This window comes from Canis lupus, chromosome X (genome assembly GCF_003254725.2).
Source record: "Canis lupus dingo isolate Sandy chromosome X, ASM325472v2, whole genome shotgun sequence".
NCBI classification, from domain to species: domain Eukaryota; kingdom Metazoa; phylum Chordata; class Mammalia; order Carnivora; family Canidae; genus Canis; species Canis lupus.
In genome coordinates this window covers 44,265,904-44,285,378 of record NC_064281.1, presented here as the reverse complement: position 1 = coordinate 44,285,378, position 19,475 = coordinate 44,265,904, and the positions used below count along the sequence as shown (strand labels likewise).

The 19,475-nt window shown below is 38.0% G+C and overlaps 1 long non-coding RNA gene across 3 annotated transcripts in view; it reads left to right on the top strand.

The window, feature by feature from the left end:
• The window catches only part of LOC112673094 (uncharacterized), a 39,470-nt gene extending 20,770 nt beyond the window's left edge, over nt 1-18,700 (top strand). For all 3 annotated transcript variants that reach the window (XR_007409245.1, XR_007409244.1, XR_007409246.1), the window contains 2 exons: nt 7,514-7,623; nt 16,725-18,700. This is a non-coding gene — a long non-coding RNA (uncharacterized LOC112673094). The remainder of the gene's footprint in view (nt 1-7,513; nt 7,624-16,724) is intronic.
• The last annotated feature ends 775 nt before the right edge of the window (nt 18,701-19,475 follow it).

Sequence of the window (19,475 nt, the reverse complement as noted above, 5' to 3'; positions counted from 1 at the left end):
GCTCGTTAGAAGGTTAGGTTGTTTATGTGAGATTTTTCTTGCTTTTTGAAGTAGGCCTATAGTGCTAAAACTTCCCTCTCAGAACTGCTTTTGCTGCATTGCAAAGGTTTTGGACTGTTGTGTTTTCCTTTGAATTTCTTTCCATGTATTTTTTATTTCTTCTTTGATTTCCTGATCATTTCATTGATGTTATTTAATTTCCACGTATTTCTGGTCTTTCCAGATTTTTTCTTGTGGTTGATTTGTAGTTCATAGCATGATCAGAAAAGATGTAAGATTTTGATGTTCTTGAATTTGTTGAGGGTGGTTTTGTGGGCTGATATGTGATCTGTTCTGGAGAATGTCCCATGTGCACTCAAAAAAAATGTGTGTTCTGTTGCTTTAGGATGGAATTTTCTGAATATCTGTTAAACCCATCTAGTCCAGGGATGCCTGGGTGGTTCAGCAGTTGAGCATCTGCCTTTGGCTCAGGTCATGATCCTGGGGTTCTGGGATCAAGTCCTGCATCGGGCTCCCTGTGGGGGGCCTGCTTCTCCCTCTGCATCTGTCTCTACCTCCCTCTGTGTGTCTCTCATGAAGAAATAAATAAAATCTTTTAAAAAACCCATCTAGTCCAGTGTGTCGTTCAAAGCCATTGCTTCCTCGTTTGTTTGCTGTTTAGATTATCTGTCAATTCTTGTAAGTGGGGTGTTAAAGTCCCCTACTATTATTGTAATACTATCAATTTACTCCTTTATGCTTGCTAGTAACTGTCTAATGTATTTGGATGCTCCCATGTTGGGGGCATAAATATTTAAAATAGTTATATTTTCCTGTGTGAGTGTCCCCTTTATTATTTTTTTTAAATTTATTTATTTTTATTTATTTATGATAGTCACAGAGAGAGAGAGAGAGAGGCAGAGACACAGGCAGAGGGAGAAGCAGGCTCCATGCACCGGGAGCCCGACGTGGGATTCGATCCCGGGTCTCCAGGATCGCGCCCTGGGCCAAAGGCAGGCGCCAAACCGCTGCGCCACCCAGGGATCCCCTGTCCCCTTTATTATTAAATATTATCCTTCTTTGTCTCTCATTACAGTCTTTGTTTTAGAGTCTTTTTTTTTTCTGATTTAAGTATTGCTACTCTGGTTTTCTTTTGGCATCGATTTGATAATAGATGTTTCTCCATCCCCTCACTTTTAATCTGCAAGTGTCTTTAGATCTTAAATGAATCTCTTATACGGAGTATATGGATGGGTCTCGTTTTTTTTTTTTTTTTTTTTAATCTACTGCCACCCTATGTCTTTGATTGGAGCATTTAGTCCATTTAGAAAGTAATTATTGATAGATATGTAGTTATTGTCATTTTATTAGTTGTTTTGTGGTGGTTTCTAAAGATTTTCTCTGATCCTTTCCTGTGTTTGTCTCTTTCATGTTTTGCCGATTTTCATGATGTATTTGGATTTCTTTCTCTTTATTCTTGCCTGTTTATTAGTTTTTGATCTGCGGTAACCATTATGTTTGTATATAACCTCTTCCGCATGTAGCAGTCAATTAAGTTGATGATTGTTGAAGTTTGAACCCATTCTTTTCTTCTCTCTTCTCCTTGTTTTAGGTATATGTTACTGTATTTCCTATCCTTTTATTTTTTGAGTAGCTTCACTTAGTTTTTTTACAGATTATTCATTCCTATTCCTTTTGTGTTTTCTACCTTCATACCTTCACTTTTGGTCTCTCCTTTCCAAAGAGTCCCCTTTAGGGGTGCCTGGCTGGCTCAGTCAGTAGGGCATGCAACTCTTGATCTCAGTCATGAGTTTGAGCCCTGCATTGGGTGTAGAGATTACTTTAAAAAAATAGAGTCCCCTTTAATATTTCTTGCAGAGCTGGTTTAGTGGTCACTAACTCCTTTGGTCTGGGAAACTATCTTTCCTGCTATTCTGAATGATAGCCTTGCTGGACAGAGTATCATTGGTTGCAGATTTTTCCCATTCAGCACTTTGAATACATTATGCCACCCCTTCTGGCTTGCCAGTTTTCCTTTGAAAAATCTCCTGCTAGTCGTATGGGTTTTCCCTCGTAAATTACTAAGTTCTTTTGTCTTGCTGCTTTTAGTATTTTTTCTTTATTACTGTATTTTGCAAGTTCAATTACAACATTTCTTGGAGTTGACCTGATTTTGTTGATTTTGATGGGGTTTCTTTGTGCCTCAAAGATCTGGACATCTGTTTCCTTCCCCAGATTAGGGAAGCTTTCAGCTATTATTTCTTCAAATAAATTTTCTGCCCCCTTTCCCTTGTTTTCTTGCTTATGTTCAGGTTAATTATTTTCCATTCCTCGTCTTCTAGGTCACTAAATTGTTCCTTTGCTTCTTCCAGCATGTTTTTCATTCCATCAAATGTGTTTTGCCTTTTGTTTATTGTGCCCTTCATCTCTGCTGTATTATTCTCTTTTTCTATCTTAGGGGTTTCACTCATGTCTTCCATTCTTTTCTCAAGTCCAAAGAGTATCCTTATGAACATTGTTTTAAATTCTCTATCAGACATATTACTTATATCTGTTTCACTTGGATCTTTGTCCATGGCCTTGTCCTATTGTTTCACTTGGGATATATTTCTCTGTCTCCTCATATTGTTTGCCTCTCTGTGTCTGTTTCTGTGAGCTAAAAGTCATATATGCCTTCTTCTCTTGAAAGTAATGGCTTTATGAAGAGGAGATCCTGCAGTGTTCTGCAGTGCAGTGTCCCCTGTTCAACAGAACCTGATACATCAAGAGAGTGTGTTGTTTATGTCTTGTTGTGTCTGAGTCACTTTTCCTTTTTGTGCAGTCATATGAACTGACTCTCTGCCGGTTGTTGGCTGGGCTTACTCTCTGTAGTGTTAGTGGGACCCAGGTAGGCCAGCTCTGAGGGAGCATGCCTGCCAGGGAACTTGGGAGCAGGACAGTGGTGTTAGCTACATTTGCATTGGGCCATTAGTCCTATGCCAGATTCCCTGAAGCATTGCAGTGGCTGAGAGCTATGTGCTGGGACAGCTGGGGGCACAAGGCTGCCACCACGGCTAGTTGTGGCTTGGACCAGCACATGCTAGTGACTGGGGCCACATGGCTTGGTGCAGTGTTAAGCACAGTGGCAGTCATATACCTTGTTGATGTAAAATGAACAAATATCTTTAGAATATCTTAGAAAAAAAAAGGAAGAGAGTTTTATTTGAGTCTAAGTGAGGGATACACAATCTGCATAAAGAAGACAGTGAGCCTGATAAGGAATGTTTAATACAGAGTTATATGTTTTTTGTTACATCAGGTGTTACAAATCACCATGATGAAGGACATTCCAGAAAATTATAAACTTTATCTTATGTTTTTAGTGTATGCAAGTTTTTAGGCTTCAGAGCTACGGGAATGGAACATAGGGAGGTTTTTACTCCTTTCTTTAGTTTGAAATGTTTCTTTTAGGTTCTTTGCTAATGAAACAGATGTACAATGTGTTCTGGGGGCAGAAATAGATCCCAGGCTTTGAAATTTGGTGAAGTCATTCCGACCTTGGTAAAAGTAGAGGTTCCCTGGGAGCCCAGGAGCAGAACCCACAAACATTAAAAGTTGAAAATTTCCAAAAAAAAAGAAAGTTAAAAATTTCCTACATTTCTCACGTTAGGTCAATAATCTTTCCTCAGAAAGCACTGATGATCAACCTTATTTTATGTACCTCAGTGCGAAGGTGACTGGCTTGTTTGCTCTGGGTCCATCAAATCCCACATGTTAGATGTGAATATACATACATTTACATTTGACAAAAAAAATTATGAAAAGAGATATGGACAGTAAAAGAATTCCACTAACTACAATTTGAAGGAACCAATGTGATGTTCAATAGACTCAGAAGAAAATCCAAAGACTCTTTTTCATACATCTTAATAAAAGTATAGAGAAATTCATAATTATTTATGAGGAAAGATGGAGTTTATGCATTGAGCAAACATAATGTATATTCCCATGACTCGTTGGGGTGGAAACTTAACATCAAAGGAAACAAAATTCAGTCCCTGATATTAGAAGGCTTTCTTAGGATAAGGAGAAGGGACTACGAATATGCTCCAAAAACTGATATAACCTGGATGGGGACTTAGGCTTGTGCCTGGCAAGGAATGCAGAGCCTTGCTTGTTCATAGGCTGGACCCATATCAATTGACCTTGAGTCCAAGCTTTTGCAGAGATAGCTAGTGGGTTTGTTAGCGGGGTCTGAAAAAAACACAATAACTGATTAGAGTTGTCCAAAAATAAGTTTTTAAATTTTTGTTCATTTTAATTTAATTAGCTCTGTGGGGCAACCATTTCAATTCTCCCCTGAGTTATGATCATTCCTCAAACTTCATGAGTTTAAATGATGACCACTCTGGCTACTTCCTTATCTCTTCAGGTGAGGTAGATTTTCCAGAAAGAGCAGTTTCTGAAAATTTTAGTTGTAACATGCTTATGTGCAAAGCAAGGCAAAAAAGCTTTTAGCTTATAGGTCGCAGTAAGGGAAATAGAAGCAACATGGAATCAGACATCTTATTTCTTTTCCTGTTATAATTTCACATTCATTTCATTTCTATGTAACATTGGTGGAAGTCCATCTTCTGTAACTGCTTTAAGCTAAATGGGGACACACAATGGGCTTTGGAATGGAAGGATTTGACATGACGCAAGATACAACATATGGTCCCTTATGCTAACAGAGGGGAACTATCAGAGGTAGCTCCTTATCAGAGATGTTGGATATTTTCCTACATAGTTTGGTACTACATGACATCATTAATTTTATCCCCAAGTATACTTTTAGGAAAGGTAACAGTATAGTTAAACTCATTATCCCCTCTAAAATTGATCTGATATTGATGGGGGTATCCAAGAGAATAGATCAGGAAACTAGTCACAACCACCTTAGAAAGAGGGTTAGAGTAGTCAAGGGCTTCTTATAGCCAACTGACTTGCTGCCTAATTTTATCTATAAGGAAGAGTTAATATAGGTGCAGCAAATGGTGTCAACCACCATGTAGACTCTGCCTTAGTTAGTAAGCAATAAGGTAATCAATAAGAAGCATTTTTATGGAAACAAAAGAAAAACACAGGTATTAATGGTTGGAGCAAACTATAAACCCAGTGCCTGATTAACCTCGTGCTGCCAGGGAGAACATTTTAGATGTCAGGCTTGACGCAGCCTCAGATGGAGTGGAAGTAGGTAGTGGCAATCTGATGGAGTTTTCTGGTTTCTAGTTGAAATGTCTCTGGTAATCCTTTTGAGTGACCGACCCTACAGCAACAGGCACAGAGATTGTCTATATATGAACTATTGTGGCAATTTCTCTGAAGTTTACCTCAAGCTGTCTAGCTTCAGTCTGCAGGGCTGGTAAGGCTGCTGGGGACTCTGTAAGTAAGGTATCAGGCTGACATTTCCAAGGGACTCTACTGGCTTCATAAAGTCAACCTGAGTTCCTTAAAACTGTCTCGTCATATCTGAGTTTATGCATTTCTCCCTCAAATATGACATTTTCATCGAAGCCGTGGTAATATAACCAATGTTTCCAATGGTGTCCTGTTATACAGAGAAAAGATTTTTATTGAACTCATTAAATAATTATACTTGCCATGAAAGAAATAATACTCACTGAGAGTTTCTGAATTCTGGAGGGCTCAGGTAGGGAGAAAAGATAAATGCTTCAATTTGTTCATAAAGAAGTATTTTATGAAAATCTGTAAGTCATGAATACCTTAAGGGAAAAGATTTCCCTAAATCTGGAAGAGCAAACATTAGAGAACCAGCAATATTTTCAAACAAGAGTCATAAAAACCTATAATCATCTTCCTTAATTCATTTAGTCCCATGTTATGAATTTTTGTTCTGTTTAAATGAAGTTTTCCCATTAAGTTTAGTTTTGGAAATCCTTACTCAGTTTACTTTTATGATCTAAAGGGTATCAGAAATCTGTAAATCTCAGAAGTCCTTTTCATGAATCACCTTGAAGCTGAAACCTATTTTTTGAGAGCATCAGAACATTAGAAATGACAAAAGACTCAAATATGGACATGGTTTGATGAGAGTTCTTTACAGTGTTCCTAGGAATTTATGCATTTGTTTTAGCTGTTCAATTTGTTGGCATCTAAGTTTTCATAGTAGTCTGTTAATATCCCTTGTACTACTGTGCTACATCAGTTGTTACTTCTCTTTGAATTTTAAAAAATTCTCAGCTTTTAAAAAATACATTATTTATTTCAGTTTATTGAAACTTATATTTGACATATAACATGATGTAAGTTTAAGGTGGACAACATGTTGATTTCATACATTTATAGCAATATGGTTGCCATTGCAGTGTTAGCTAATACCTCTATCATGTCCCATAATCTCTCGGCTTTTTAAAAATTCCTAAAATTGTATAAGTAATAATTATACATGGGCACAAAGGCACTCCCAGCGACTATTCCCTCTGGCTCAGCAGAGTGAGTAGGCATAAACAACTAGCTCTCAGTTTTTCCCTGATAAGGGCCGAATTGTGCATCTAATGTCCTAACTCTTTCCCAGCTGCACCCTGAAGGTCAAGTCTTCCGTGTAGCCTGCATTATGCATCTGAAGAGACAAAAATCTGTGAGAAATAATAAATTCAGTAAAGTAGTAGGACACAAAATAAATATACAAAAATCAGGTAGGTTTCTATACGCTAACAATGAACTATCAGAGAGAGAAATTAAGAAAACCGTCCCATTTACAATATCACCTAAAGCAATAAAATGCTTACGGATAAATGTAACCAAGGAGGTGAAAGAGCTGTGTGCTGAAAAGTATAAAACATTGATGAAAAACTTGAAGAAAGCACAAATAAATGGAAAGATGTCTTTGTTTTGTGTGGTCCTGGTGAGCTTGCGAATGCCGATAAAGATTCCCAGCCCAGGGATCCCTGGGTGGCGCAGCGGTTTGGCGCCTGCCTTTGGCCCAGGGCGCGATCCTGGAGACCCGGGATCGAATCCCACATCGGGCTCCCGGTGCATGGAGCCTGCTTCTCCCTCTGCCTGTGTCTCTGCCTCTCTCTCTCTCTGTAACTATCATAAATAAATAAAAATTAAAAAAAAAAAAAGATTCCCAGCCCACACTCTTGACCTATTAATAGAATTTCTGCTGATGGGCCCAGAAGACTGTTTTTAGAAGCTCCACATGAGTCTTAATGCAGCCAGCCCAAGGGCCAGCATTTGAGAACTACCGGACATTTTATTTCCTTTTTTTGCTAGTCTGTATCTTGTCTCTGGCTTGTATGATAGCACTTATAACACTTGATTATATTTGTTTAGTCCTTTGTAGTTCCAGTATTAGTATGATAAGCTTCTTGCCTGGAGACATAGCAGGAACCTAGACATTCTCACATAGACTCTGCCTTTCCTTTGGTCTTTCCCTTTGAATATTTTCTTTTCTTCCTGTCTTGTTTCTGCTTACCCATTAGCTGGAACTGACCTCTGGCAGTACTTTCTTCCCAGCCTAACCAACTATATGTTTCCTTTCTCTTTACAGGAATTTCCATTTCTAAACCTCAGCTGATCTGCCTGCAAGAAAAAGAGAAATGCCGTGGATTCCAGATGTAAGGGAAATTCAGGATGAAGAGGACCAAAGCACTTGACCAAGTGAGTGAAGAAATTATGAAATAGTACATTTTCTAGGGTATTTTTTGGTGTGGATCCCATTTTATTAACTCTGGTGCTTACCTGGGGGATTCTTTTTTTATTGTTTTTATTTTATTTATTTATTTATTTATTTATTTATTTATTTATTTATTTATTTATTTTTACAAAAGCTGAAGTATTTCTTCAGTTTTGGAAATACTGAAATGTCTCCTCCTCATTTTTTCTCTCCTGTTCTTGTGAGCCACCTCAAAATTTCTTGCTTTCTATAGTTTTCATTTTATTTTCTCCTTCAGTTGTATGTTGTGAGAATCTTTGATTCAACATCCTGATCTTCAACGAGTTCTTGACTGCTGTCCATTCCATCTAGGGAGGAGGATGAATGATTTAATGGGAGGAGAGAGAAATGAACAAAGGTTACGTGGAGAACACCAAGCGATGTGTCAGATGCTATCACCCAAGCTTGGAATGTCAAGGGGAGGTAGAGAAGGTGGCAGGTGCTGTGTTGAGAAATGGTGTAAAGCTTTAGGGAATATGGTATCTCAACTGGGTCTTAGCAATGAGTAAGATTTCCGCAGATGAAGGCAGGAGAGGAAGAGCCTGACACGTTACAGCAACAGTATAAGCTGTGGCCCTGTGACAAAACAGTGAGAGGCATAGGGGCATGAGATGGCGGAGCCAGGGGGACGTCTGCAGTGTTGACCAGATCTATGACTGGGAGAACTATGTCAGGCCAAGTCCTAGATCAGGCTAAGTAGGAATGGAGGCTGATGCTTCAAAGATGTTGCCAAACCAATGGGATTTCTGGGAATGTATCACTGGAAAAAAAAATCTCCATTCTCCTTCCATTCCCCTTCTTTTTCAGAGCCTTGTGAAAAGTGTTTGGGTTTACTTCCTTGTGAGATGGGACATGCCAGCACACTCTGGGATGGGAGTGAGTGTTATGTCAATGTGACACACAACTCCATATTTTTTAATTAATAGACTTACTTTTTTAGAATAGTTTTAAATTTACAGAAATCTTGAGCAGATAGCATAGAGGATTCTCCTATGATAGCCCCCCCACCATCACACTTTTCCCTGTTACTAAGATCTTGTGTTAGTGTGCTACATGTGTTGTAATTAATAAACTAATACTAAGACATTCTTATTCACTAAGTCCATAGTTTACAATGACATTCAATCTTTGTGTTGTATGTTCAGTGGAATTTTAAAATGCATAAAGTCATGTATCCACCATTGCAGTATCAAACAAAATAGTTCCATTATCCTAAATTCCTCTGTGCTTCACCTATTCATCCCTCAGCTACCAACCACCACTACACTGGACCACTGCTATCCACTGATAAGTTTTGCCTTTTCTAGAATATCATATAGATGGAATCAGGCAGTCATACGTAGCCTTTTCAGACTGGCTTCTTTTGGCATCGGTGGTTCAGTAGAATTCTTGCCTGCCAGGCTGGCTTCTTTTGCTTACCAAAATGCATTAATGCTTCCTTCGTGTATTTTCATGGCTTGATAGCTCATTACTTTTTATCCCTGAATAATATCCCATCGCGTGGACTAGCACACTTCGTTCATCCATTCATCTATAGAAGGGCATCTTAATTGCTTACCAGTTTTGACAGAAGGCTGTGTGTAGCTTTTCGTGTTGACATAAGTTTTCTCTTTTTTAACTGCTTTATGAAGGTTATGATTGACATACAAAGAGCTATAGATATTTAATGTCTACAACTTGATGTATTTGGCGATCTGTATATACCTCTGAAGCTATTATTGTTGTCAGTGCCATAAACTTATCTATCACCTTCAAAAATTTCCTCCTGCCCCTAGAACCCAGCTTTGACTCTAAAGCTTGAATTCATTTTTTTTTCATTTTTAAATTTTTATTTAAATTCTAGTTAGTTAACATACAGTGCAGTATGATTTCAGGAATAGAATTCAGTGATTCATCACTTACATGCAATACCCAGCGCTCATCACAACAAATGCCCTCCTTAAGTGCCATCACCTATTTAACCCATCCCCCACCCACTTTCCTCCATTAACCCTCAGTTTGTTCTCTATCCTTAAGAATCTCTTATGGTTTGTTTCCCCCCACCTCCTGTTTCCTCACTTCCCATATGTTCATATGTTTTGTTTCTTAAATTCCATTATGAGTGAAATCACATAGTATTAGTCTTTCTCTGCCTTATTTCGCTTAGCATAATATACTCTAGCTCCATCCACGTCATTGCAGGTGGCAAGATTTCATTCTGACATGTTTTCAGTTGGGTTGGCAGATACCTAAGGAATGCGATTTCTGTATCATGTGATAAAACTATGTTTAAATTTGTAAGGAACTGCCAAAATGTCTTCCAAAGAGGCTGTGCCATTTTGCGTTTCCTCCAGCAATGACTGAGAGTTCCTGTTACTCCATGCCCTTATCAGCATTTTGTATATATTAGTTGTTTTATAAAAAAATTTTAGCCACTCCAGTAGATGTATAGGGGTATGTCCTTGTTGTTTTAAATTTCAGTCCCCTTATGACATATATGATGTTTCATATTCATAGGCTTGTTTGCCTTATCTATGTCTTCTTTAGTGAGGTATATTTTTTGGATCATTTCCCCATTTTAAATGGCATTATTTGATTTCTTCATGTTTCGTTTTAAAAGGTCTTTGTGTATTAGGAAATAAGTCCTTGTCTGATATGTTTTGTAAATATTTTTTTCCACTCTGTGGCTTGTCTTTACATTGTCTTAGCAGGGTCCTTCACAAAATAGAAGTTTTTAATTTTACTGAAGTCCCACTTCTCAAATTTTTATTTCATGGTGTTGTATCCAAAGAGTCCTCACCAAACCCAAGGTTATCTAGATTTTTCTCCTGTACCATATTTTATAAGTTTTCCAGTTTGGGTTTTACATTTAGGTCTATGATCCATTTTAAGGTAATTTTTGGGAAAGATGTAAGATCTGTATCTAGATCCTTTTGGAGGGGGGGCATGTGGACATCCGATTACTACAGCGCCATTTGTTGAAGACTGCTTTTTCCATTGAATTGTCTTTGTTCCTTTGTTGACAGATACTTGACACAGTCTCCATTAGTGTAGCTTTATAGTAAATCCTGAAGTCAGGTAGTATCAATCCTCAACTTTGTTCTTTGTTACCGCTAGGTTGGCTATTTTGGATCTTTTGACTTTCCTCATTAACTTTATTTTTTTAAAGATTTTTTTTTTTTTTTGAGAGTGAGAGAGCTGGGGGGTGGTGGTGCTGAGGGAGAGGGAGAGAAAGAATCTCAAGGAGACTCCCTGCTGAGTGTGGAGCCCAATGTGGGGCTCAGACTCAGGACCCTGAGATCATGACCTGAGCTGCAATCAAGAGTCAGATGCTTACCCGACTGAGCCACCCAGGTGGCCCTCCCTATAAACTTTAGAATCCGTTTTTCAATATCCATAAAATAATTTGCTAGGATTTTGATAGGGATTGCATTGAATCTACAGATCAAGTTGGGAAGAATTGATATGTTAACAATATTGAGTCTTACAATCCATGAACGCATAATATCTCTCAATAAAGATTTATTTAGATATTTATTTTTCTTTGTCAGACCTCTGTAGTTTTCCCTATATATCCTGTACCTAATTTATTAGATAAGTATTTCTTTTGGGAAGGGGTTGTTAAAGTAAATGGCTTTGTGTTTTTAATTCTAATTCCAATTGTTCATTGCTGGTATATAAGAAATAAATTGACTTATGTGTACTAACCTTATACTCTACAACCTTGCTATAGTTGCTGAGTAGTTCCCAGAGTTTGTTTATTTATTTATTTATTTTTGTCAATTCTTTGAAATCTTCTCTTTTTATTGAAGTAGAGTCATGACACACTATGACATTAGATTCAGGTGTACAATATAGTGATCTGACAACTCTATATGTTATTCTATGCTTACCACGAGTGATAACACTATTACAGTACCATTGACTGTATTCCCTATGCTCTACCTTTCATCTCTGTGACTTATTCACTCCACAACTGGATGCCTGTACCTTCTGCTCCCCTGTACCCATTTTGTGCATCCTCCCCCTTCACTGCACAGAAACCATCAGTTGTTTCTCTGTATTTATGGCTATGTTTCTGCTTATTTGTTTTGTTTGTTAGATTCCACATAAAGTGAAATAATATGATATTTGTCTTTCTCTGTCTGACTGATTTCACTTAGCTTAATACCCTCTAGGTCCATCCATGTTGTCACAAATGGCAAGATCTGATTCTTTTTATGGCTGAGTAATATTCCATCCTGTGTGCATTTATATCTATCTATCTTTCTATCTACACCACATCTTCTTTATCCATTTATCAATCCATGGACACTTAGGTTGCTTTCATGTCTTAGTTAATACAAATAATGCTGCAGTAAATATAGAGGTGCTTTTATCTTTTCAATTCAGTATTTTCATTTTCGTAGGGGAAATGCCTGGTAGTAGAATTATTGGATCATATGGCCTTCCTTCATTCCTTCCTTCCGTCCTTCTTTGCGTCCTTGCTTCTGTCCTTCTGTCCTACTTTCCTTCCTTCTTTCCTTTCAGGATTGTTGACAAACAATGTTACATTAGTTTCAAGTGTACAAGGTAGTGATTCAACAAGTTTATACATTTTGCTGTGCTCACAACAAGCATACCTACCATCTGTTACCTTACAGGGGTATTACAATATCACTGACTACGTTTCTTATGCTGTGCCTCTTATTCCCATGTTGTCTTTGGAAAAATGTTTATTCGGGTCCTCTGCCCATTTTTTCATTGGATCATTTGTTTCTTTGGTGTTGAGTTGTAGAAATCCTTCATATATATTTGGATGTTAGCCCCTTATTGCATATATCAATTGCAAATATCTTCTCCCATTCAGTAGTTTGCCTTTTCCTTTCATAGATTGTTTTCCTTGTTGTGCAAAAGCTTCTGATTTCAATAGGGTGACAATAGTTTATTTTTGCTTTAGTTTACCCTGCCTGAGGGGTCATATTTAGAAAAATGTTGCCAAGGCTGATGTCAAAGAAATTACTGCCTATCTTTTCTTCTAGGAGTTTTATGGTTTCAGGTCTCACGTTTAGGTCTTTTGTCCATTTTGACTTTAATTTTGTGGATGGTGTAAGAAAGTGATCCAGTTTCATTCTTCTGCGTGTAGCTGTCTTGTTTTTCCCAACACCATTTATTAAAGAAACTGTCTTTCCCCCATCATATATCCTTGCCTCCCTTGTCATAGATTAATTGACCATATATGGGTGAGTTTATTTCTGGGCTCTCTGAATCTATGTGTCTCTTTTTGTGCCAGTACCATGCTGTTTTGATTACTACAGCTTTGTAGCATATCTTGAAATCTGCGATTGTGATGCCTCCAGCTTTGTTCTTCTTTTTCAAGATGGCTTTGGCTGCTTGGGGTCTTTTGTGGTTCTGTACAAGTCTTAGGATTATTTATATAGTTCTGTGAAAAATGCTGTTGGTGTTCTGGTGGGGATTGCACTGAATCTGTAGATCGCCTGGGTAGTAGGGACATTTTAACATTATTCATTCTTTCAATCCATGAGCATGGTATACGTTTCCAATTGTTTGTGTTGTCTTCAATTTCTTTCATCAGTGTTTTATAGATTTCAGGGTACAGATCTTTCACATCTTTGGCTGAGTTTATTCCTAGGTATTTTATTTTTGGCTCAATTGTAAATGGGATTGTTTGCTTAATTTCTCTTCCTGCTACTTCCTTTTTAGTGTATAGAAATGGAACAGATTTCAGTATGTTAATTTTGTGTCCTGTGACTTTACTGAATTCATCTGTTTACTTCTAACAGTTTTTTGGTTAAGTCTTTAGAGTTTGCTTAGCATCGTGCCATCTTCAAATAGTGTCCATTTTCTTCTTCATTACCAATATGGATGCCTTTTATTTCTTTTTCTATCTGATTGCTGTGGCCAGGACTTCCAGTATCATGTTGAATAAAAGTGGTGTGAGTGGACGATTTTGTCTTGTTCCTGATCTTAGAGGAAAAGCTCTCATTTTTTTCACTGTTGAGTATGATGTTAGCTGTGGGTTTGTCACAGACAGCCTTTATTACTTTGAGGTGTGTTCCCTCTAAACCTACTTTGTCGAGGGTTTTATCATGAGCAGATTTTGAGTTTTGCCAAATGCTTTTCCTACGTCTATTGAGATGATCATATGATTTTTAGCCTTCATTTTATTAATGTGGTGTATCATATTGATTGATTTATGAATATTGAGCCACCCTTGTATCCCTGGAATAAATCCCACATGATTATGGTGAATTATCCTTTTAATGTATTGTTGAGAGCCGTTTGTTAATATTTTGTTGAGGAATTTGCATCTATGTTCATCAAGGATATTGGCCTATAGATTTATTTATTCATGAGAGACAGACAGGACAGAGAGAGAGAGGAGAGAGAGAGAGAGAGAGGGCAGAGACACAGGCAGAGGGAGAAGCAGGCTCCATCCAGGGAGCCTGACGTGGGACTCGATCCCGGGTCTCCAGGGTCACACCCCGGGCTTCAGGCGGCACTAAACCGCTGTGCCACCGGGGCTGCCCTAGATTTCTTTTTTTGTAGTGCCTTTGTCCAGTTCAGTATGAGGGTGGTGCTGGCCCGATACAATGTATTTGAAAGCTATCCTTCCTCTTCTAATTTTGGAATATTATGAGAAAAATAGGTATCAACTCTTTGTAATAATATATCTATTTGGCACAGTTCACTTGTGAATCCATCTAGTCCTCAACTTTTGGTTGTTGAGAGTCTTTTTTTTTTTGAGAGGTTTTTGATTACCAATTAAAGTTCTTTCCTAGTAATTGATCTGTTCAGATTTTCTATTTCTTCTTCATTCAGTTTTGGAAGCTATGTTCCTAGGAATTTATGCATTTGTTTTTAGGTTGCCTCCCCTCTCTGTTTTTATCTTATTTACTTTTCCTTACCTTCCCCTATGTTCATCTGTTTTGTTTCTTAAATTCCACACATGAGTCAAATAATAGGATATTTGTCTTTCTGTGACTGCCTTATTTTGCTTAGCATAAAACACTCTAGTTCCATCCATGTTGCTGCAAATGGCAAGATTTTAATTTTAATGATGGCTGAGTAATATTCCATTGTGCACACACACACCACACACACACATACACATATACACACTACTCTTTTATCCATTCCTCAGTTGATGGGCAATTCGGACTCTTTCCATATATTTGGCAATTGTTGATAATGCTGCTACAAACGTTGGGGTGCATGGACCCATTTGAATCAGCACTCTTGTATCCCTCAGAGAAATACCTAGTAGTGCAATTGCTGGGTTGTATGGTAGTTCTATTTTAGCTTTTTTGAGAAACCTCCATACTGTTTTCCAGAGTGGCTGTAGCAGTTTGCATTCCCACCAACAGCGCTGGAGGGTTCCCCCTTTCTCCGCATCCTCGCCAACATCTGTTGTTTCCTGAGTCGTTAGCGTTTGGCATCCTGACAGGTGTGAGGTAGTATCTCATTGTGGTTTTGATTTGTATTTCCCTGATGATCAGTGATGTTGAACATTTCTTCACGTGTTCTGCTAGCCATTTATATGTCTTCTTTGGAGAAATGTCTTCTGCCGTAATCTTAACGGGATTACTTATTTTTGGGGGTTGAGGTTGATAAATTCTTTATAGGTTCTGGATACTACTAGCCCTTTCTTCGATATGTCATCTGCAAATATCTTCTTCCATCCCATAGGTTGCCTTTTAGTTTTGTTGATTGTTTCCTTCACTGTGCAGAAGCTTTTGATCCTGATGAGGTCCCAATAGTTCATTTTTGCTTTTGCTGCCCTTGCCTCGGGTGACGTATCTAGTAAGAAGTTGCTGCGGCCGAGGTTGAGGAGGTTGCTGCCTGTTTTCTCCTCTAGGATTTTGATGGTTTCCTGTCTGATATTTAAGTCTTTAATCCATTTTGACTTCTTTTTTTTTTTTTTTTTGTATGGTATAGGAAAAGTGGTCCAGTTTGTTCATTCCTGTGAATTGTCGCTTGTCCCGTTTTTCCCAACACCATTTGGTGAAGAGGCTGTCTTTTATTCCCTTGGATATTCTTTCTGCTTTTGTGGAAGATTAGCTGACCATATATTTGTGGGTCCATTTCTGGGTTCTCTGTTCTGTTCCATTCATGGGTCAGTTTGTTTTTGCTCCAGTACCGTAATGTTTTGATGATTACAGCTTTATTATACAGCTTGTAATTTTGGAGTTGTGATGCCTCTGGCCTTGGTTTTCTTTTTCATCATTCCTTCGGCTCTTCAGGGTCTTTTTGTTCCATATAGGTTTTAGAATTGTTTGTTCTGTCTCTATGAAAAATGATGGTGGTATTTTGATAGGGATTGCATCGAGTGTGTAGATTGCCTCGGGTAACATAGACATTTTAACAATATCTGTTACAGTCCATGAACATGGGTTGTTTTTCCATTTTTTTGGAATCTTTTTCAATTTCTTTCATAAGTGTTCTATAGTTTTCAGAATATAGATCGTTTACTTCTTTGTTTAGATTTATTCCTAGGTATCCTATGGTTTTGGTGCAATTGTAAATGGGATCGATTCCTTGATTTCTCTTTCTGCTGCTTCATTATTGGAGTATAGAAATGCAAACTGACTTCTGTGTGGTTGATTTTATATCCTGAGACTTTGCATAATTCCTGTATCAGTTCTAGCAATTTGTTGGTGGAGTCATTTGGGTTTTCTACTTCAGAGTATCAATGTCATCTGCGAAGAGTGAAAATTTGACTTTTGGATGCCTTTCATTTCTTTTGTTGTCTGATTGCTGAGGCTAGGACTTCCAGTACTATGTTGAAACAACAGTGGAGAGACTGGGCATCCCGGTTGTGTTCTTGACCTTGGGGGGAAAGCTCTCAGTTTTTCCCTATTGAGGATGATATTAGCTCTGGGTCTTTTTCACATATGGCCTTTACGATGTTTGAGGTATGTTCTTTTATCCCTACCTTTGTTGAGGGTTTTATCAAGAAGGGATGCTGTACTTTGTCCAATGCTTTTTTTCTGCATCTATTGAGAGGATTGTATGGTTCTTATCCTTTATTTTATTAATGTGGTGTCTCACGTTGATTGATTTGCAGATATTGAACCACCCCTGCAGCCCAGGAATTTTAGCCACTGTTTTCTAAATTGGCGCCAGTGCTATTACCTTATACCAAAGTATCCCTCAACCTCATTACCCATGGCTTCCCACCAAGTTGCCTCTCTGGTGAACACAAGAGTTGTGATGAATTAGAAGATAGCAGAGGCAAAGGTCTAAGGAAAGGCTGAGCACATCACCTGGAATGATGGCCTCCATCACGTACCTTTTACTTCCCACCTCTCAAACTGTGGATACATCTGCTGACCTCTCTGAACGTCAGTTTCCTGATCTGTAAACAGGAATAACAACACCTTGTCAACAGTGGGAAGATTAGATAAGATCCTGTATATGAAAAATTTGTGGCATAATGCCTGGCAACCTAGTAGATGTGTAAGTAGAACAAAGTATGATATCCCCAAATCTCTCATTCCACAACCACAAAATTCACATTATGGGAACATCTAGAAATGGAAGAAATGATTGTGAGATTTTTTTTTTATCACCACAGACCTGGACAAAAGCACTCCTTTGCTCCATAATAGTCTGTGACTCCCGTTGGTGTCAGGATGGCCCAAACTTCTTAGCATGAATATGAAGTCCTTTAGGACATACTCCCTTCCTACGATTTCAGCCTTATCTGTTTTCAACCCCTACTCTCTCCAAACTTGACACCCTATGAGCCGTGAATCATATGGAATATCCCAGTTGTCTGAAAGCACCATGCCCACCCTCCTTTCTGGGCACTTAAAAAATGTTCTTTCCAAAAAAAAAAAATATTCTTTCCTATACCTGAAATGATATTCACTGTACTAATTTCTGTTTATCATTCCATACAGTTCAGATGCCATCTACTCAAGAAGATTTCTGTAGCCTCCTGATGGCCTGGCTGGGTTAAATGCTCCATCTCTGTGCTTTCCTAGTGCTCAAAGTGTTTTATTGCTATCCTAATGCTCTCAGTGTTCTGTTGGAATACTCTCCCTCAACTATCTCTTCCATCTCTCTGAGGTCCTTGAGGGGACTGGATTTTGAGATCCATAGTGCCTACCACACAGTAGTGCTGAATAAATGCTTATTCAGCATTTATTGCCAACACAAGTAAGACTGTTTAAGGAAGTGCAAGTTTTAGACAGACTTCTATTGTGATAAGAACACTTAACGTGCAATCTGGCCTCTTAACAGATTTTAACTGCATGTTATTGTTGACATTAGGTGCAGTGTTGTATGGAAGATCTCTACAGTTTATTCATTTTACTTAATTTATGCTTGTGGATTAATAACTGCCTAATAATTAATAACTGCCTATTTTCTCCTCCCCCTGAGTCCCTGTTAACTACCATTCCAGTTTGATTTTATGAATTTAACTATCGTAGATAACTCCTGTAAGTGGAATCATGCAGTACTTGTACTTTTTTGGCCTGGCTTATTTCACTTTGCATAAATATCCTCCAGGTTCATGCATACTGTCACACATTGCAGAAGTTGCTTCTTTTTTAAGGCTGAAAAGTATTACACTGTACGTATACACCACATGGCCTACCTTCATGGCCTGCCTTTATTCCTTTGCATGTGGACTTCCAGTTTCTCCAACACCATTTGTTGAGGAGATTGTCCTTTTTCCATTGAATGACCTTGGCACCTTTGTTAAAAATCAACTGACCACATACACAAAGGTTTATTTCTGACTCTTCTATTCCACTGGTATATATGTCTGTCTTTATGCCAGAACCACACTGTTTTTTTTTTATTACTGTACCTTTGTAGTAAGTTTTGAAATTAGGAAGTGTGAATCCTCCACCTTTGTTCATTCTTTTCCAAACTGTTTGGGGTCCCTTTGAGAGTCTATATGAATTATAAGATGGATTTTTCTATATCTGCAAAACATGTCATTGGTATTCTGACAGGTATTACATTAAATCTATAGAATGCTTTGAGTACTATTGACATCTTAATAATGTTAAATCTTCCAATAAATGAACATGGTATGTCTTTCCATTAATTTGTGTCCTTTAACTTTTTCTTTCAGCAATTTTTTTATAGTTTTCAGCATATAAAACTTCCACCTCATTGGTTAAGTTTGTTCATAAGTATTTTATTCTTTCAATGCTATTGTTGTCGAGTTTAGAGGTTTTATATATTCTGGTACTAATCCTTTTCAAGATGTGTGGTTTGAAATATTCTCTCTAAGGATGTAGTTTGTCATTTCGTCATTTTAACACGTTCTTTCATTTCCAAAGTTGCTTAGGTTAACACTGTTTCCCTTACAACCTTCAGTGAGTTTTTTTTTCATGCATTCAAAATATGGTTAGAAGTTTCTGTCACACTCTGCGTTCCATCCTGATATTCCTGAATTCCTTAATGATGTTCTAAAATTTTGGATACATTAAATTTCATTCTGTGTGCTGTAAGCCTCTATAGATTGTGACAACTACATAGTGTCATGTGAGCACCAATCAAACATCACACAGTCTTAGTCTGCTCAGGTTACTATAACAAAAGACCATACACTCAGTGGCTCAAACAACAGATATTTATTTCTCACAGTTCTGGAGACTGAGAAGGCAAAGATCAGGATACCAGAACACCAGAGTGTTCTCCATGAGTATACTCTTTCTGGCTTGAAGATGGCCTCCTTCTCGTTATGTCCTCCCTCACTTGACAGAATGAGAGTGCGCTTTGGGCATTTCCTTTTCTTACAGATACTATTACTCCCATCATGAGGGCCATACCCTCATCCAAACCTAGTTAATGG